The sequence below is a fragment of the Atractosteus spatula genome, chromosome 25 (genome assembly GCF_055471065.1).
Source record: "Atractosteus spatula isolate fAtrSpa1 chromosome 25, fAtrSpa1.hap1, whole genome shotgun sequence".
NCBI classification, from domain to species: Eukaryota; Metazoa; Chordata; class Actinopteri; order Semionotiformes; family Lepisosteidae; genus Atractosteus; species Atractosteus spatula.
The window spans coordinates 14,886,641-14,907,200 of NC_142730.1; the positions used below are offsets into that span (position 1 = coordinate 14,886,641).

The 20,560-nt window shown below is 44.9% G+C and overlaps 7 non-coding genes across 7 annotated transcripts; 4 read left to right on the plus strand and 3 right to left on the minus strand.

Annotated features, from left to right (window-relative positions):
- Positions 1-1,153: 1,153 nt before the first annotated feature.
- trnal-cag (transfer RNA leucine (anticodon CAG)) lies at positions 1,154-1,236 on the plus strand. Its single transcript has one exon. It is a non-coding gene; the product is annotated as a tRNA-Leu (tRNA).
- Positions 1,237-5,902: 4,666 nt separating this feature from the next.
- trnak-cuu (transfer RNA lysine (anticodon CUU)) lies at positions 5,903-5,975 on the minus strand. Its single transcript has one exon. It is a non-coding gene; the product is annotated as a tRNA-Lys (tRNA).
- A 1,174-nt stretch (positions 5,976-7,149) lies between these two features.
- On the plus strand, positions 7,150-7,232 carry trnal-cag (transfer RNA leucine (anticodon CAG)). Its single transcript has one exon. It is a non-coding gene; the product is annotated as a tRNA-Leu (tRNA).
- Positions 7,233-10,506: 3,274 nt separating this feature from the next.
- Positions 10,507-10,579, minus strand: trnak-cuu (transfer RNA lysine (anticodon CUU)). The gene has a single exon. It is a non-coding gene; the product is annotated as a tRNA-Lys (tRNA).
- Positions 10,580-11,753: 1,174 nt separating this feature from the next.
- trnal-cag (transfer RNA leucine (anticodon CAG)) lies at positions 11,754-11,836 on the plus strand. The gene has a single exon. It is a non-coding gene; the product is annotated as a tRNA-Leu (tRNA).
- A 4,684-nt stretch (positions 11,837-16,520) lies between these two features.
- Positions 16,521-16,593, minus strand: trnak-cuu (transfer RNA lysine (anticodon CUU)). Its single transcript has one exon. It is a non-coding gene; the product is annotated as a tRNA-Lys (tRNA).
- Positions 16,594-17,767: 1,174 nt separating this feature from the next.
- trnal-cag (transfer RNA leucine (anticodon CAG)) lies at positions 17,768-17,850 on the plus strand. Its single transcript has one exon. It is a non-coding gene; the product is annotated as a tRNA-Leu (tRNA).
- The last annotated feature ends 2,710 nt before the right edge of the window (positions 17,851-20,560 follow it).

Consider the following 20,560-nt stretch of genomic DNA (forward strand, 5'->3'; position numbering starts at 1 on the left):
AAGCAAGGGGTTAACGTGTCCCTGTTGACGTCAATTGGACAAGGTATACTTCCTGGCTTTTCATCATGTGGTGACCGGATTCGAGAGTAGCACACCCTGTTCTTTGTTGATTACTGTACCTCAAGCAGCGCAAATGTCAGTAATCATTGAAATGTACGACCTACAATCTCCTCAGCATGCCCGCGTGGACTCCTCTGTGATCATCCTTCTACGTTCTGCTGTAGTTTTCATGCAAGTGAAAACCGTGCTCCAAATAACAACGGCACAGTTGTATCCTGCGGTAAGCATTCTTCTAATTCCATCGTTTTGCTCCAGGGAAAAGGTAGCGCATCATAGTGTTGATATTCCAAGGTCTCAGAGTCCGTATTGGATGGCTTGGATGCAGACATCGCTCAGAGCTCCCAGTATGATTTTCCCGAGTTCAGTTTTGCAGTGTCTTAGTGCTTTCCTGCTTCCAGTGGGTCTTTGAATGCTCTGCTAAGTAGAGACGTGACATAATTACTAATGCGACCGACTGTGCTGGCTGTTCCTGGTTAATAATGATTAATGCGAGAAATCAATATAAACATAACTGCTTCGATTTCGAGGTTCACTTGAAGCATTCGAAGAAACTATCAAAGATCTCAGAACAACCGAAGACACATTTGGTCATCTCCGTATTGGTGAAGATGAAAGAGTCCCGCAAGTGTCAAGCTTGCACAAACACACACGAGAGAGAAACTCAGAACAGAACTTAAGGAAAGGGAGATCCACACTACTTTAATGCACTTTGCTAACCCAATGGAATGCTTATGAACCATGCGTAAGACACATGTAGCAGAGGATGGTTTCGATCCATCGACCTCTGGGTTATGGGCCCAGCACACTTCCGCTGCGCCACTCCTACGCGTTCTACCTAACTGCTCTTTGTATTTCCTACATAAGTGATGAAAGAGTTGAAAGTTTCAGTGACAAACGCAGACGTCACTTTGAGCGCTTGGTGTTTTGTAGCACAAATCATCACACGCTGCTCTACACTGGATTATAAAGGCCGACACATTTTCCAAACATTTTAATGCTGGAGTCACACTGTAGTATTAATAACAGTGCGATACTCGAAGAGCGTAGTGGGATCACGGTGGCTCATCAGACCGCTTTGGGGGAGAGGGCTGGCGTCAGGATGGCCGAGCGGTCTAAGGCGCTGCGTTCAGGTCGCAGTCTCCCCTGGAGGCGTGGGTTCGAATCCCACTCCTGACAAAAAGCTTGCTCCGTTCCCTCTCCAGTCGGGTGCACATGGGTGAAGCAGCCTGACGTAGGAGACGTGCACCTATAGGCACGCGCGTGTCCCATACCTCTCCTGATTTAGCTCGTACTCCATAGGATGGAAGCGGCTGCTCTGGCTTTTTCACTCGAATATAATCTGATCGCAACAGAAGGCCGTGCAGCCCAGTGCTGGTTTAAGAATGCCTCGTGTCTTCAGGCCCCTATTCCATCAGGTTACCCCTTTGGAATAGTCGTCCGAAAATGACGGAAAAGGAGAAGCACGTAAGCTCCCACAAACTGCGTTAGCATTAGCGGTTGGAATCTGATGGGAGAAAAGCAACCCGGCTCGCCGTCAAGCAATCCATCCCTGGTCTCCCACGTGACGGGCGGGAATACGCACCACTATACTAACGAGGAGCGCTTGCTTGGCGCTTGAAGACACTTCCTCTTGCGGCTACTACTGTTTCCGGTTTCGCCTTTTATTTTCATTCCTCCCAGAGGAGCGCATGAAAACGTTTCCATCTGCGCCATCCTCACCCCTCCACTGCTATGGTCACTGCTCCTCCTGGTGCACTGCAAACACCTATTCAGTCGGTTCTTTCAGTTTGAATAATTAGATCTTCAAAGGCTGGAAGTAGGGCGCAAGGCATGCCAATGCCAAAAGCGTGGTTGTCTGCTTCCAAGTGTGAAATGTCGCTGGGGGACGCTGAAGACATGACTTCCAAGGCAGCAGGTCCAAGCGATTTAGCGTTTGTACAAGAAGCAGGAAGAGAGAAACGGCACTCCGCCTTTTTCTGAGCAGGCGCACGGCGACACGAGAAGGACGCCGTAGTCGGCAGGATTCGACCCGGCGCGGGGAGAGCCCAATGGCTTTCTAGTCCATCGCCTTAACCGCTCGGCCACAACTACAGGGAGCGCCGCCGCCGCCGTCTTGCGATCATTTAACACGGAGGGCGAGGCGGCGGAGGTAACCTTTTTCAACGTCGCTCTCCGTTTCAAAAAAAAAAAAGGCAAATGACATGCTAGCACTCAGACACCCCTCAGAAGATTGAAGGGTGGCTTAAAGCTGGAATGATTAGGTCTCCCCGCTCCGACACCAAAATGGAACTTCGTTAGGCACAGAGAAAGCAACATCGGAGGAGCGTGAACAAGGCTTTCGAAGCTGCTCCACACGGCACTTTGAATCGCAGACATAGCAGTGTTAGAGGCAGGAATCGCCTTTGCGAACGCGATGAGAAACAGAACGCAAGCTCAGGTCCTGCGGTTTAATAAGCAGGCACGGCTTTCATGCGACTGCACATTTCTTTTCTGGAGCGAGTTGACTTTCAACTTCAAGAAATTCACACAACTTCCGAAATCCGAAATACAAATCTGGCTCATCGCTGCACAAGAAATGCCGCCGGCTGGCAAGAAAATGACAGCGATGTTTTTCCTTAACGACAAACTTCCGATGGAGAAAAACAACGGCGGTGTGTCGTGGAAATTTAACTATCAAGGAAGCCACAAGAGAGAGTTCTCACCTGAGTAAGGTCTTTATTTCAATATTGCAATATTGGGAGCCCTGTTGCCACTTCGCAAAGTGCAACCAGAGACTCAATTTGTCACAAGCAGTACAGGGTTTTTATAAGACGTTGCGCTGTAAAAAAGCTCAGTGCTTTGTCCCTTCAAAAACTTCCCCTTTCCCTAAGACAAAACAGATTACATCATAGAGCGAGAGAAGAAGCACTAGATTTGTTATTCAAAGCTTATCAGTTACTTTCGGCTAATTCTAACGAACCAGACAGCATATATTGTTTTGGTACATTGTCTTCTAAAGTAACCCAAACAGTGTACTTTGTTGACGCACTGTTTTCTAAAATTCTGCACGTACTGTAGCACAGCAATTACATCCTTGAAATATATTATCTAAAAGCACCAATATATTTTTTTCAAAGCTCTCTACATTTTAAGAATCAATTTACTTATTAGATTTCCACTTCAATTCCCTCCTTTTTATTCTTGAAAATGATTAAAAGTTAGATTCTTCATATGGACTCCCAGGAGGCTCCCATACTTCGGATTCTTGCGTTCTTATCAGAACATACTGATGCGCAAACATATTCATTACCATATTTGAAAAGCATTGGAATAATACATGTCATATAGCAACATAAAAACAGGAAGACAAGTATCACAGCCCCTATAATCGGTGTTAGTAACTTAAAGAAAAACATTTCCCCTGGCCCAAACAGTGATTCTAACCAGGAGAGAAATGGGTGAGGCTGTAGAATGAGGCATTAAAGCACATACATAACAAGATGCATTACATTTCTTTAACTTTAACTGTTCTTCTAGTTGTTGTATCTGCCTGGTACTAAAACTACCATTTTCTGGAAAACCTAACTTACTCCACGATGGAAGACACTTTATTCCCCTTTCTCCAAATTCCCTGTACATGTACTTCGCTGGACCGCTCGGTCCTGTTTCCGTCTTCGAATTTTCATTTCCCATTTTTACCGATCGGTGCCTTACTTTAGAACCTTATCACATTAACTACTCCGCAGAGCAAAAACCACACGTCTGTGTTAAGATAAGTTCTTTATGAGTCCCGGACTCATCAAACCCGCGTGAGAACACCCTCACCGGCCTGCTCTTTCTCTGCTATAAGACCACAGAAAAAATTCTTATAAATCGTCTTAAAACAAAAGTTCGTTAAAAGGATCACTTACTGACGTCAGACAGCCGTGAATTCTCCAGACGCGTCTCAGGAAGGACAAACAGTTTATCCTCCGAGGTTCGTCCAATTTGCTAAAATTGTCCGGCTCCGGATGGAGTTTCAGCAGCCGTCCGCGCTCAGGTTAGTGTCCCATCTGGGGTGCCAATTCTGTCGTGGAAATTTAACTATCAAGGAAGCCACAAGAGAGAGTTCTCACCTGAGTAAGGTCTTTATTTCAATATTGCAATATTGGGAGCCCTGTTGCCACTTCGCAAAGTGCAACCGGAGACTCAATTTGTTACAAGCAGTACAGGGTTTTTATAAGACGTTGCGCTGTAAAAAAGCTCAGTGCTTTGTCCCTTCAAAAGCTTCCCCTTTCCCTAAGACAAAACAGATTACAACATAGAACGAGAGAAGAAGCACTAGATTTGTTATTCAAAGCTTATCAGTTACTTTCGGCTAATTCTAACGACCCAGACAGCATATATTGTTTTGGTACATTGTCTTCTAAAGTTACCCAAACAGTGTACTTTGTTGACGCACTGTTTTCTAAAATTCTGCACGTACTGTAGCACAGCAATTACATCCTTGAAATATATTATCTAAAAGCACCAATATATTTTTTTCAAAGCTCTCTACATTTTAAGAATCAATTTACTTATTAGATTTCCACTTCAGGTGCGTGTCTGTCGGTTTGATTCAGTTTAATGCAAGTATTCATTCTCTTTCTGGAACATACAGCTTGCGACAGATGAAATACAATTCTTGGCTTTTCTGGGTGGGTGCAGAAGAAATCCTGCCGGCTGCTTCTGGAAAAGAATTCCAGCCTTTTTTACTCTTTAACCAGAAACTTGCGAATGATACAAAGCAAGCGGGGGGCGTTTCTGTGCAGCTGTTAACTGAACGGCTGCTGGTTCAAGCCCACCCAGGGCTTGTTCCGATTTCAACATCATGCCCCCTAAAGGTAGACTGGATTTCTTTGCGAAACATTCACCCTTTGGACATTTCAGGAAAGGTGCGTGTCGATGCAAGACTTGAAAAGCTTTCCATACAACGAAAAAAATAGTGCTTTTGATTGAAGGAAACGGCAAGAGCAGTTTGAGCAGCTCTGGCCTCTCAAGCGCTTTACAAAGTGATCGGCACCTCGATAGGCAGTTTAGAAGGCTGAGAATGATGCTGGAAGCACAGCGACGTTCTAAAACCAGCGCTTGAAAAGCATCTGCATACATAAAATGTCCATTTCTCAAAAGCTAAATCTGCAGCTTCAGAAGATTGTCAGCTGTATGTTTTCGTTCTTTGTTTCCTTTTTTTACATGACAAGCTTTCGAGAAATGAACTGTCGTTTGTGATGAAGGCTGCATTCGAAATTGTGCATCTAGCTTAGTTCAATGAAATCGGAACGTGCGCCTGTCTCAAACGGATGGCTCTTTGCAGGCACACTACGGAAACCTGCGGGCGCAAGTTGGGAGAAGTGACTCTTGCAGAGTGTCGAGCTTCGAGAACAGGACTCCGCTCAGGAAGATATTGCCACGTGTTGAAGAGTTGCTTTTCGCCATTTCTTTCCCATATTTTTCCAGTGCGGTTCAAAATGTTACGTACGTACGTGTTACCTGCAAAATCACAGTGAAACTGTTATGGCGAAAAGATTCCAAATAGTTATTGTATTAGAATAGCTCTGCAATTTCTTAGCCTTCGTACACGCAGTGTTTAAGGAAAGGCTAGAGTAAATGAAACTGTAAATAGACAGGAGCTCTTATCAGTTTTCATACAAGTTATGATGGCTGCAGCTCCTATCTGCGTCAGAGTGACCGGAGCCAACGGATTGTCTGCGGAACCTTTGATTTATCTCTCGGGCAAAGAGATAGATGAGCCCTTTTCATCTCAGTTTCATCACACCTGTGCATTAAAGTTTAGTGCTCGGTACCATCAAGGTGTAAGAGGGTCAAGGATGAGCACGAAACTCACCGCCCAACGTGGGGCTCGAACCCACGACCCTGAGATTAAGAGTCTCATGCTCTACCGACTGAGCTAGCCGGGCGCCAGGGAAGCAAGGGGTTAACGTGTCCCTGTTGACGTCAATTGGACAAGGTATACTTCCTGGCTTTTCATCATGTGGTGACCGGATTCGAGAGTAGCACACCCTGTTCTTTGTTGATTACTGTACCTCAAGCAGCGCAAATGTCAGTAATCATTGAAATGTACGACCTACAATCTCCTCAGCATGCCCGCGTGGACTCCTCTGTGATCATCCTTCTACGTTCTGCTGTAGTTTTCATGCAAGTGAAAACCGTGCTCCAAATAACAACGGCACAGTTGTATCCTGCGGTAAGCATTCTTCTAATTCCATCGTTTTGCTCCAGGGAAAAGGTAGCGCATCATAGTGTTGATATTCCAAGGTCTCAGAGTCCGTATTGGATGGCTTGGATGCAGACATCGCTCAGAGCTCCCAGTATGATTTTCCCGAGTTCAGTTTTGCAGTGTCTTAGTGCTTTCCTGCTTCCAGTGGGTCTTTGAATGCTCTGCTAAGTAGAGACGTGACATAATTACTAATGCGACCGACTGTGCTGGCTGTTCCTGGTTAATAATGATTAATGCGAGAAATCAATATAAACATAACTGCTTCGATTTCGAGGTTCACTTGAAGCATTCGAAGAAACTATCAAAGATCTCAGAACAACCGAAGACACATTTGGTCATCTCCGTATTGGTGAAGATGAAAGAGTCCCGCAAGTGTCAAGCTTGCACAAACACACACGAGAGAGAAACTCAGAACAGAACTTAAGGAAAGGGAGATCCACACTACTTTAATGCACTTTGCTAACCCAATGGAATGCTTATGAACCATGCGTAAGACACATGTAGCAGAGGATGGTTTCGATCCATCGACCTCTGGGTTATGGGCCCAGCACACTTCCGCTGCGCCACTCTGCTGACGGCCATCCTACGCGTTCCACCTAACTGCTCTTTGTATTTCCTACATAAGTGATGAAAGAGTTGAAAGTTTCAGTGACAAACGCAGACGTCACTTTGAGCGCTTGGTGTTTTGTAGCACAAATCATCACACGCTGCTCTACACTGGATTATAAAGGCCGACACATTTTCCAAACATTTTAATGCTGGAGTCACACTGTAGTATTAATAACAGTGCGATACTCGAAGAGCGTAGTGGGATCGCGGTGGCTCATCAGACCGCTTTGGGGGAGAGGGCTGGCGTCAGGATGGCCGAGCGGTCTAAGGCGCTGCGTTCAGGTCGCAGTCTCCCCTGGAGGCGTGGGTTCGAATCCCACTCCTGACAAAAAGCTTGCTCCGTTCCCTCTCCAGTCGGGTGCACATGGGTGAAGCAGCCTGACGTAGGAGACGTGCACCTATAGGCACGCGCGTGTCCCATACCTCTCCTGATTTAGCTCGTACTCCATAGGATGGAAGCGGCTGCTCTGGCTTTTTCACTCGAATATAATCTGATCGCAACAGAAGGCCGTGCAGCCCAGTGCTGGTTTAAGAATGCCTCGTGTCTTCAGGCCCCTATTCCATCAGGTTACCCCTTTGGAATAGTCGTCCGAAAATGACGGAAAAGGAGAAGCACGTAAGCTCCCACAAACTGCGTTAGCATTAGCGGTTGGAATCTGATGGGAGAAAAGCAACCCGGCTCGCCGTCAAGCAATCCATCCCTGGTCTCCCACGTGACGGGCGGGAATACGCACCACTATACTAACGAGGAGCGCTTGCTTGGCGCTTGAAGACACTTCCTCTTGCGGCTACTACTGTTTCCGGTTTCGCCTTTTATTTTCATTCCTCCCAGAGGAGCGCATGAAAACGTTTCCATCTGCGCCATCCTCACCCCTCCACTGCTATGGTCACTGCTCCTCCTGGTGCACTGCAAACACCTATTCAGTCGGTTCTTTCAGTTTGAATAATTAGATCTTCAAAGGCTGGAAGTAGGGCGCAAGGCATGCCAATGCCAAAAGCGTGGTTGTCTGCTTCCAAGTGTGAAATGTCGCTGGGGGACGCTGAAGACATGACTTCCAAGGCAGCAGGTCCAAGCGATTTAGCGTTTGTACAAGAAGCAGGAAGAGAGAAACGGCACTCCGCCTTTTTCTGGGCAGGCGCACGGCGACACGAGAAGGACGCCGTAGTCGTCAGGATTCGACCCGGCGCGGGGAGAGCCCAATGGCTTTCTAGTCCATCGCCTTAACCGCTCGGCCACAACTACAGGGAGCGCCGCCGCCGCCGTCTTGCGATCATTTAACACGGAGGGCGAGGCGGCGGAGGTAACCTTTTTCAACGTCGCTCTCCGTTTCAAAAAAAAAAAAGGCAAATGACATGCTAGCACTCAGACACCCCTCAGAAGATTGAAGGGTGGCTTAAAGCTGGAATGATTAGGTCTCCCCGCTCCGACACCAAAATGGAACTTCGTTAGGCACAGAGAAAGCAACATCGGAGGAGCGTGAACAAGGCTTTCGAAGCTGCTCCACACGGCACTTTGAATCGCAGACATAGCAGTGTTAGAGGCAGGAATCGCCTTTGCGAACGCGATGAGAAACAGAACGCAAGCTCAGGTCCTGCGGTTTAATAAGCAGGCACGGCTTTCATGCGACTGCACATTTCTTTTCTGGAGCGAGTTGACTTTCAGCTTCAAGAAATTCACACAACTTCCGAAATCCGAAATACAAATCTGGCTCATCGCTGCACAAGAAATGCCGCCGGCTGGCAAGAAAATGACAGCGATGTTTTTCCTTAACGACAAACTTCCGATGGAGAAAAACAACGGCGGTGTGTCGTGGAAATTTAACTATCAAGGAAGCCACAAGAGAGAGTTCTCACCTGAGTAAGGTCTTTATTTCAATATTGCAATATTGGGAGCCCTGTTGCCACTTCGCAAAGTGCAACCAGAGACTCAATTTGTCACAAGCAGTACAGGGTTTTTATAAGACGTTGCGCTGTAAAAAAGCTCAGTGCTTTGTCCCTTCAAAAACTTCCCCTTTCCCTAAGACAAAACAGATTACATCATAGAGCGAGAGAAGAAGCACTAGATTTGTTATTCAAAGCTTATCAGTTACTTTCGGCTAATTCTAACGAACCAGACAGCATATATTGTTTTGGTACATTGTCTTCTAAAGTAACCCAAACAGTGTACTTTGTTGACGCACTGTTTTCTAAAATTCTGCACGTACTGTAGCACAGCAATTACATCCTTGAAATATATTATCTAAAAGCACCAATATATTTTTTTCAAAGCTCTCTACATTTTAAGAATCAATTTACTTATTAGATTTCCACTTCAGGTGCGTGTCTGTCGGTTTGATTCAGTTTAATGCAAGTATTCATTCTCTTTCTGGAACATACAGCTTGCGACAGATGAAATACAATTCTTGGCTTTTCTGGGTGGGTGCAGAAGAAATCCTGCCGGCTGCTTCTGGAAAAGAATTCCAGCCTTTTTTACTCTTTAACCAGAAACTTGCGAATGATACAAAGCAAGCGGGGGGCGTTTCTGTGCAGCTGTTAACTGAACGGCTGCTGGTTCAAGCCCACCCAGGGCTTGTTCCGATTTCAACATCATGCCCCCTAAAGGTAGACTGGATTTCTTTGCGAAACATTCACCCTTTGGACATTTCAGGAAAGGTGCGTGTCGATGCAAGACTTGAAAAGCTTTCCATACAACGAAAAAAATAGTGCTTTTGATTGAAGGAAACGGCAAGAGCAGTTTGAGCAGCTCTGGCCTCTCAAGCGCTTTACAAAGTGATCGGCACCTCGATAGGCAGTTTAGAAGGCTGAGAATGATGCTGGAAGCACAGCGACGTTCTAAAACCAGCGCTTGAAAAGCATCTGCATACATAAAATGTCCATTTCTCAAAAGCTAAATCTGCAGCTTCAGAAGATTGTCAGCTGTATGTTTTCGTTCTTTGTTTCCTTTTTTTACATGACAAGCTTTCGAGAAATGAACTGTCGTTTGTGATGAAGGCTGCATTCGAAATTGTGCATCTAGCTTAGTTCAATGAAATCGGAACGTGCGCCTGTCTCAAACGGATGGCTCTTTGCAGGCACACTACGGAAACCTGCGGGCGCAAGTTGGGAGAAGTGACTCTTGCAGAGTGTCGAGCTTCGAGAACAGGACTCCGCTCAGGAAGATATTGCCACGTGTTGAAGAGTTGCTTTTCGCCATTTCTTTCCCATATTTTTCCAGTGCGGTTCAAAATGTTACGTACGTACGTGTTACCTGCAAAATCACAGTGAAACTGTTATGGCGAAAAGATTCCAAATAGTTATTGTATTAGAATAGCTCTGCAATTTCTTAGCCTTCGTACACGCAGTGTTTAAGGAAAGGCTAGAGTAAATGAAACTGTAAATAGACAGGAGCTCTTATCAGTTTTCATACAAGTTATGATGGCTGCAGCTCCTATCTGCGTCAGAGTGACCGGAGCCAACGGATTGTCTGCGGAACCTTTGATTTATCTCTCGGGCAAAGAGATAGATAAGCCCTTTTCATCTCAGTTTCATCACACCTGTGCATTAAAGTTTAGTGCTCGGTACCATCAAGGTGTAAGAGGGTCAAGGATGAGCACGAAACTCACCGCCCAACGTGGGGCTCGAACCCACGACCCTGAGATTAAGAGTCTCATGCTCTACCGACTGAGCTAGCCGGGCGCCAGGGAAGCAAGGGGTTAACGTGTCCCTGTTGACGTCAATTGGACAAGGTATACTTCCTGGCTTTTCATCATGTGGTGACCGGATTCGAGAGTAGCACACCCTGTTCTTTGTTGATTACTGTACCTCAAGCAGCGCAAATGTCAGTAATCATTGAAATGTGCGACCTACAATCTCCTCAGCATGCCCGCGTGGACTCCTCTGTGATCATCCTTCTACGTTCTGCTGTAGTTTTCATGCAAGTGAAAACCGTGCTCCAAATAACAACGGCACAGTTGTATCCTGCGGTAAGCATTCTTCTAATTCCATCGTTTTGCTCCAGGGAAAAGGTAGCGCATCATAGTGTTGATATTCCAAGGTCTCAGAGTCCGTATTGGATGGCTTGGATGCAGACATCGCTCAGAGCTCCCAGTATGATTTTCCCGAGTTCAGTTTTGCAGTGTCTTAGTGCTTTCCTGCTTCCAGTGGGTCTTTGAATGCTCTGCTAAGTAGAGACATGACATAATTACTAATGCGACCGACTGTGCTGGCTGTTCCTGGTTAATAATGATTAATGCGAGAAATCAATATAAACATAACTGCTTCGATTTCGAGGTTCACTTGAAGCATTCGAAGAAACTATCAAAGATCTCAGAACAACCGAAGACACATTTGGTCATCTCCGTATTGGTGAAGATGAAAGAGTCCCGCAAGTGTCAAGCTTGCACAAACACACACGAGAGAGAAACTCAGAACAGAACTTAAGGAAAGGGAGATCCACACTACTTTAATGCACTTTGCTAAGCCAATGGAATGCTTATGAACCATGCATAAGACACATGTAGCAGAGGATGGTTTCGATCCATTGACCTCTGGGTTATGGGCCCAGCACGCTTCCGCTGCGCCACTCTGCTGACGGCCATCCTACGCGTTCCACCTAACTACTCTTTGTATTTCCTACATAAGTGATGAAAGAGTTGAAAGTTTCAGTGACAAACGCAGACGTCACTTTGAGCGCTTGGTGTTTTGTAGCACAAATCATCACACGCTGCTCTACACTGGATTATAAAGGCCGACACATTTTCCAAACATTTTAATGCTGGAGTCACACTGTAGTATTAATAACAGTGCGATACTCGAAGAGCGTAGTGGGATCGCGGTGGCTCATCAGACCGCTTTGGGGGAGGGGGCTGGTGTCAAGATGGCCGAGCGGTCTAAGGCGCTGCGTTCAGGTCGCAGTCTCCCCTGGAGGCGTGGGTTCGAATCCCACTCCTGACAAAAAGCTTGCTCCATTCCCTCTCCAGTCGGGTGCACATGGGTGAAGCAGCCTGACGTAGGAGATGTGCACCTATAGGCACGCGCGTGTCCCATACCTCTCCTGATTTAGCTCGTACTCCATAGGATGGAAGCGGCTGCTCTGGCTTTTTCACTCGAATATAATCTGATCGCAACAGAAGGCCGTGCAGCCCAGTGCTGGTTTAAGAATGCCTCGTGTCTTCAGGCCCCTATTCCATCAGGTTACCCCTTTGGAATAGTCGTCCGAAAATGACGGAAAAGGAGAAGCACGTAAGCTCCCACAAACTGCGTTAGCATTAGCGGTTGGAATCTGATGGGAGAAAAGCAACCCGGCTCGCCGTCAAGCAATCCATCCCTGGTCTCCCACGTGACGGGCGGGAATACGCACCACTATACTAACGAGGAGCGCTTGCTTGGCGCTTGAAGACACTTCCTCTTGCGGCTACTACTGTTTCCGGTTTCGCCTTTTATTTTCATTCCTCCCAGAGGAGCGCATGAAAACGTTTCCATCTGCGCCATCCTCACCCCTCCACTGCTATGGTCACTGCTCCTCCTGGTGCACTGCAAACACCTATTCAGTCGGTTCTTTCAGTTTGAATAATTAGATCTTCAAAGGCTGGAAGTAGGGCGCAAGGCATGCCAATGCCAAAAGCGTGGTTGTCTGCTTCCAAGTGTGAAATGTCGCTGGGGGACGCTGAAGACATGACTTCCAAGGCAGCAGGTCCAAGCGATTTAGCGTTTGTACAAGAAGCAGGAAGAGAGAAACGGCACTCCGCCTTTTTCTGGGCAGGCGCACGGCGACACGAGAAGGACGCCGTAGTCGGCAGGATTCGACCCGGCGCGGGGAGAGCCCAATGGCTTTCTAGTCCATCGCCTTAACCGCTCGGCCACAACTACAGGGAGCGCCGCCGCCGCCGTCTTGCGATCATTTAACACGGAGGGCGAGGCGGCGGAGGTAACCTTTTTCAACGTCGCTCTCCGTTTCAAAAAAAAAAAAGGCAAATGACATGCTAGCACTCAGACACCCCTCAGAAGATTGAAGGGTGGCTTAAAGCTGGAATGATTAGGTCTCCCCGCTCCGACACCAAAATGGAACTTCGTTAGGCACAGAGAAAGCAACATTGGAGGAGCGTGAACAAGGCTTTCGAAGCTGCTCCACACGGCACTTTGAATCGCAGACATAGCAGTGTTAGAGGCAGGAATCGCCTTTGCGAACGCGATGAGAAACAGAACGCAAGCTCAGGTCCTGCGGTTTAATAAGCAGGCACGGCTTTCATGCGACTGCACATTTCTTTTCTGGAGCGAGTTGACTTTCAGCTTCACGAAATTCACACAACTTCCGAAATCCGAAATACAAATCTGGCTCATCGCTGCACAAGAAATGCCGCCGGCTGGCAAGAAAATGACAGCGATGTTTTTCCTTAACGACAAACTTCCGATGGAGAAAAACAACGGCGGTGTGTCGTGGAAATTTAACTATCAAGGAAGCCACAAGAGAGAGTTCTCACCTGAGTAAGGTCTTTATTTCAATATTGCAATATTGGGAGCCCTGTTGCCACTTCGCAAAGTGCAACCAGAGACTCAATTTGTCACAAGCAGTACAGGGTTTTTATAAGACGTTGCGCTGTAAAAAAGCTCAGTGCTTTGTCCCTTCAAAAACTTCCCCTTTCCCTAAGACAAAACAGATTACATCATAGAGCGAGAGAAGAAGCACTAGATTTGTTATTCAAAGCTTATCAGTTACTTTCGGCTAATTATAACGAACCAGACAGCATATTTTGTTTTGGTACATTGTCTTCTAAAGTAACCCAAACAGTGTACTTTGTTGACGCACTGTTTTCTAAAATTCTGGACGTCCTGTAGCACAGCAATTACATCCTTGAAATATATTATCTAAAAGCACCAATATATTTTTTTCAAAGCTCTCTACATTTTAAGAATCAATTTACTTATTAGATTTCCACTTCAATTCCCTCCTTTTTATTCTTGAAAATGATTAAAAGTTAGATTCTTCATATGGACTCCCAGGAGGCTCCCATACTTCGGATTCTTGCGTTCTTATCAGAACATACTGATGCGCAAACATATTCATTACCATATTTGAAAAGCATTGGAATAATACATGTCATATAGCAACATAAAAACAGGAAGACAAGTATCACAGCCCCTATAATCGGTGTTAGTAACTTAAAGAAAAACATTTCCCCTGGCCCAAACAGTGATTCTAACCAGGAGAGAAATGGGTGAGGCTGTAGAATGAGGCATTAAAGCACATACATAACAAGATGCATTACATTTCTTTAACTTTAACTGTTCTTCTAGTTGTTGTATCTGCCTGGTACTAAAACTACCATTTTCTGGAAAACCTAACTTACTCCACGATGGAAGACACTTTATTCCCCTTTCTCCAAATTCCCTGTACATGTACTTCGCTGGACCGCTCGGTCCTGTTTCCGTCTTCGAATTTTCATTTCCCATTTTTACCGATCGGTGCCTTACTTTAGAACCTTATCACATTAACTACTCCGCAGAGCAAAAACCACACGTCTGTGTTAAGATAAGTTCTTTATGAGTCCCGGACTCATCAAACCCGCGTGAGAACACCCTCACCGGCCTGCTCTTTCTCTGCTATAAGACCACAGAAAAAATTCTTATAAATCGTCTTAAAACAAAAGTTCGTTAAAAGGATCACTTACTGACGTCAGACAGCCGTGAATTCTCCAGACGCGTCTCAGGAAGGACAAACAGTTTATCCTCCGAGGTTCGTCCAATTTGCTAAAATTGTCCGGCTCCGGATGGAGTTTCAGCAGCCGTCCGCGCTCAGGTTAGTGTCCCATCTGGGGTGCCAATTCTGTCGTGGAAATTTAACTATCAAGGAAGCCACAAGAGAGAGTTCTCACCTGAGTAAGGTCTTTATTTCAATATTGCAATATTGGGAGCCCTGTTGCCACTTCGCAAAGTGCAACCGGAGACTCAATTTGTTACAAGCAGTACAGGGTTTTTATAAGACGTTGCGCTGTAAAAAGCTCAGTGCTTTGTCCCTTCAAAAGCTTCCCCTTTCCCTAAGACAAAACAGATTACAACATAGAACGAGAGAAGAAGCACTAGATTTGTTATTCAAAGCTTATCAGTTACTTTCGGCTAATTCTAACGACCCAGACAGCATATATTGTTTTGGTACAATGTCTTCTAAAGTTACCCAAACAGTGTACTTTGTTGACGCACTGTTTTCTAAAATTCTGCACGTACTGTAGCACAGCAATTACATCCTTGAAATATATTATCTAAAAGCACCAATATATTTTTTTCAAAGCTCTCTACATTTTAAGAATCAATTTACTTATTAGATTTCCACTTCAGGTGCGTGTCTGTCGGCTTGATTCAGTTTAATGCAAGTATTCATTCTCTTTCTGGAACATACAGCTTGCGACAGATGAAATACAATTCTTGGCTTTTCTGGGTGGGTGCAGAAGAAATCCTGCCGGCTGCTTCTGGAAAAGAATTCCAGCCTTTTTTACTCTTTAACCAGAAACTTGCGAATGATACAAAGCAAGCGGGGGGCGTTTCTGTGCAGCTGTTAACTGAACGGCTGCTGGTTCAAGCCCACCCAGGGCTTGTTCCGATTTCAACATCATGCCCCCTAAAGGTAGACTGGATTTCTTTGCGAAACATTCACCCTTTGGACATTTCAGGAAAGGTGCGTGTCGATGCAAGACTTGAAAAGCTTTCCATACAACGAACAAAATAGTGCTTTTGATTGAAGGAAACGGCAAGAGCAGTTTGAGCAGCTCCAGCCTCTCAAGCGCTTTACAAAGTGATCGGCACCTCGATAGGCAGTTTAGAAGGCTGAGAATGATGCTGGAAGCACAGCGACGTTCTAAAACCAGCGCTTGAAAAGCATCTGCATACATAAAATGTCCATTTCTCAAAAGCTAAATCTGCAGCTTCAGAAGATTGTCAGCTGTATGTTTTCGTTCTTTGTTTCCTTTTTTTACATGACAAGCTTTCGAGAAATGAACTGTCGTTTGTGATGAAGGCTGCATTCGAAATTGTGCATCTAGCTTAGTTCAATGAAATCGGAACGTGCGCCTGTCTCAAACGGATGGCTCTTTGCAGGCACACTACGGAAACCTGCGGGCGCAAGTTGGGAGAAGTGACTCTTGCAGAGTGTCGAGCTTCGAGAACAGGACTCCGCTCAGGAAGATATTGCCACGTGTTGAAGAGTTGCTTTTCGCCATTTCTTTCCCATATTTTTCCAGTGCGGTTCAAAATGTTACGTACGTACGTGTTACCTGCAAAATCACAGTGAAACTGTTATGGCGAAAAGATTCCAAATAGTTATTGTATTAGAATAGCTCTGCAATTTCTTAGCCTTCGTACACGCAGTGTTTAAGGAAAGGCTAGAGTAAATGAAACTGTAAATAGACAGGAGCTCTTATCAGTTTTCATACAAGTTATGATGGCTGCAGCTCCTATCTGCGTCAGAGTGACCGGAGCCAACGGATTGTCTGCGGAACCTTTGATTTATCTCTCGGGCAAAGAGCTAGATAAGCCCTTTTCATCTCAGTTTCATCACACCTGTGCATTAAAGTTTAGTGCTCGGTACCATCAAGGTGTAAGAGGGTCAAGGATGAGCACGAAACTTTGTTAATAAGGAGACGGGCACCGCCCAACGTGGGGCTCGAACCCACGACCCTGAGATTAAGAGTCTCATGCTCTACCGACTGAGCTAGCCGGGCGCCAGGGAAGCAAGGGGTTTACGTGTCCCTGTTGACGTCAATTGGACAAGGTATACTTCCTGGCTTTTCATCATGTGGTGACCGGATTCGAGAGTAGCACACCCTGTTCTTTGTTGATTACTGTACCTCAAGCAGCGCAAATGTCAGTAATCATTGAAATGTACGACCTACAATCTCCTCAGCATGCCCGCGTGGACTCCTCTGTGATCATCCTTCTACGTTCTGCTGTAGTTTTCATGCAAGTGAAAACCGTGCTCCAAATAACAACGGCACAGTTGTATCCTGCGGTAAGCATTCTTCTAATTCCATCGTTTTGCTCCAGGGAAAAGGTAGCGCATCATAGTGTTGATATTCCAAGGTCTCAGAGTCCGTATTGGATGGCTTGGATGCAGACATCGCTCAGAGCTCCCAGTATGATTTTCCCGAGTTCAGTTTTGCAGTGTCTTAGTGCTTTCCTGCTTCCAGTGGGTCTTTGAATGCTCTGCTAAGTAGAGACGTGACATAATTACTAATGCGACCGACTGTGCTGGCTGTTCCTGGTTAATAATGATTAATGCGAGAAATCAAAATAAACATAACTGCTTCGATTTCGAGGTTCACTTGAAGCATTCGAAGAAACTATCAAAGATCTCAGAACAACCGAAGACACATTTGGTCATCTCCGTATTGGTGAAGATGAAAGAGTCCCGCAAGTGTCAAGCTTGCACAAACACACACGAGAGAGAAACTCAGAACAGAACTTAAGGAAAGGGAGATCCACACTACTTTAATGCACTTTGCTAACCCAATGGAATGCTTATGAACCATGCGTAAGACACATGTAGCAGAGGATGGTTTCGATCCATCGACCTCTGGGTTATGGGCCCAGCACACTTCCGCTGCGCCACTCTGCTGACAGCCATCCTACGCGTTCCACCTAACTGCTCTTTGTATTTCCTACATAAGTGATGAAAGAGTTGAAAGTTTCAGTGACAAACGCAGACGTCACTTTGAGCGCTTGGTGTTTTGTAGCACAAATCATCACACGCTGCTCTACACTGGATTATAAAGGCCGACACATTTTCCAAACATTTTAATGCTGGAGTCACACTGTAGTATTAATAACAGTGCGATACTCGAAGAGCGTAGTGGGATCGCGGTGGCTCATCAGACTGCTTTGGGGGAGAGGGCTGGCGTCAGGATGGCCGAGCGGTCTAAGGCGCTGCGTTCAGGTTGCAGTCTCCCCTGGAGGCGTGGGTTTGAATCCCACTCCTGACAAAAAGCTTGCTCCATTCCCTCTCCAGTCGGGTGCACATGGGTGAAGCAGCCTGACGTAGGAGACGTGCACCTATAGGCACGCGCGTGTCCCATACCTCTCCTGATTTAGCTCGTACTCCATAGGATGGAAGCGGCTGCTCTGGCTTTTTCACTCGAATATAATCTGATTGCAACAGAAGGCCGTGCAGCCCAGTGCTGGTTTAAGAATGCCTCGTGTCTTCAGGCCCCTATTCCATCAGGTTACCCCTTTGGAATAGTCGTCCGAAAATGACGGAAAAGGAGAAGCACGTAAGCTCCCATAAACTGCGTTAGCATTAGCGGTTGGAATCTGATGGGAGAAAAGCAACCCGGCTCGCCGTCAAGCAATCCATCCCTGGTCTCCCACGTGACGGGCGGGATGTAATTAATTTATTATATTTACTATATTTATTATACACGTGTAAATTAATTACTGCGAAAATAATTTACTTCGTACACTGTGCACAGTGCCGTATACTCCTAGTTGCGGCACACACGATACATACTGTTCAGTAAAAAGCCTCAGGCACTGTGTTAGATGTGTTTTCGACATTATATATATGCGTTTATTCATGTCGTCGATTTTACGGTTGCAATTCGACGTTGATTATACGTCGAGGCGACGTATATATACGTATATTCGACGAATCAATGCCCACAGCTTGGCAAACATGGGTTTTGCGGAGGGGGTCTTGCCACCTGCCTGAAAAAAAACAGTAAAATGTTTGAGTGCCTATAGAGTTTCTATTTTTATTTTCTTGGGAAAAGTTGATACCATTTCCTGGACACCCCGTCCCCCGATCAGTGCGCGGTGCCCGGGGAAAAATCTGTAGGGGGGCGTCTGAAATTCTGAGGGGGGGTGATATTTCGGTTGAAACGGAGCTGTACGGTGCAGCTACCCAAATGAAATCTCGCAGCTATGCCATTGGTTAGTGCTTCATGATAGAAGACGACTAGCAATCTGGTATTTGCGATGAAGTTCAGTTTCACATTTTTCGTCACTCTCACGGTTTGTATTGCCTGGAGCGAAAAGTACCATAAGTGTTCATTTTTGCAGCTACATGGACGTTCTGAATCGTTAAGAAAAAAATGTTGTAAAACCAACAGAAAGCACAGACTGCTATAACTAGTCCTAGTTATATAACGATTTTAAGTATAATGATAAACTACTGCAAGGAATCGGTCCAACTGAGCAAACAGGATCGTAATGTTGACACTCAATAACGACACTGATATGTGCAGTTCCTGGACGGATAGCCCTCCTGCCCATCAAACAGTCCGAGTGACTGTTAGTGTCATTTAGTGTTGTCTGACCATTGACAAAGTACAACTATTTTTTTAGGGCACAAGTTAAGTTAAGTAAATCCTTTTGCCCAAAACTGAAGGGACGACACTCCTCCCCCCGTGACGCCAGGCCTGTTCCCAATCCTTTTCCATAATGTCATTATACTGTATATAATAACAGTGACCGATCCTTACTAACTGTATGCGTTAAAATTGCACATCAGCACATAGCAGGGGGCACATAGCCGCGATGTATTATCAATGTTAAATTTCAACCATAATATCGACAACATTAATAAACGCATACGTTGAGAAAATATCTAACCCAGCATATTTTCCGGTTATATACCACAATGCATTGCTAGTATTCGTTGGTCGCCATTTTGGACACGTTTTTCAAACGTAGAAGTATATCCGCAAATATCTCAGCAATCCTCTTTTGACGAGTAAGTATAAATAATAATAATAATAATACTATCTGAATACATACAGATCTTACTTAATATTATTTTGATTAAAATAGTATGTTAATAAGCAAAAAATGGCACATAAAAATAGTGTGAAGGGGAAGATTACACAAAATCGTTTTGCCGTTTCTCTAATTTTATCCGTTTATTTCAGCTTTGAGCTTAGTAAACCTTAATGGTTCATTTTTTAGATTATACTCAAGAAGATATTAACTATCATTTATTTGAGTAGTAATATTATATAATTTTCTCCTAGCTGCAGTGCTGAAGTCCCACCCTACATCGAAAGAAAAAGATATAAAGGAGCACGCAATGCGTTACTTGAAGAATACATATGCAAGGCAGGGGGCCAGGAGATCTGGACACTGAAAATAATAGGTTTCTGGTCCTGTTAGGACAATTAGACAGGGTTTGCAAATGGTGGACAAAAATCGTCTTAACTTCCATTGTAATATTTGTTTTTTTTGGAAATATATAAGTTGTACATTTTAAAATTTATATTTGAATCAAAATGTGGTTTTGAGTTAGTGTGTTAATGAAATTAGTTTGTGTTTGTCATTACTATACTGTATATTGATGTTACCAGAATTTGTAGTTGAAGTTTAAGACTAGTTGTGTTTTTTTTATGATTATTGCACATATGTTGATTGTTGATTGATTGCATACAATGTATAATTTAATTTTTCAGGTGTGAATGTGTATTTTCAGAATAAATTTCTAAACCAAATCATTGGCTTGGTTTACTTGTTTCTACACCTATAAAACCTATCTTTGATGTATAATAGACCTCTACCCATATACGTATAATAGACGTCTAAAGTTATCCGTATAATAGACCTCTAACCATATACGTATAATAGACCTCTAAAGTTATCCGTATAATAGACCTCTAACCATATACGTATAATAGACGTCTAAAGTTATCCGTATAATAGACCTCT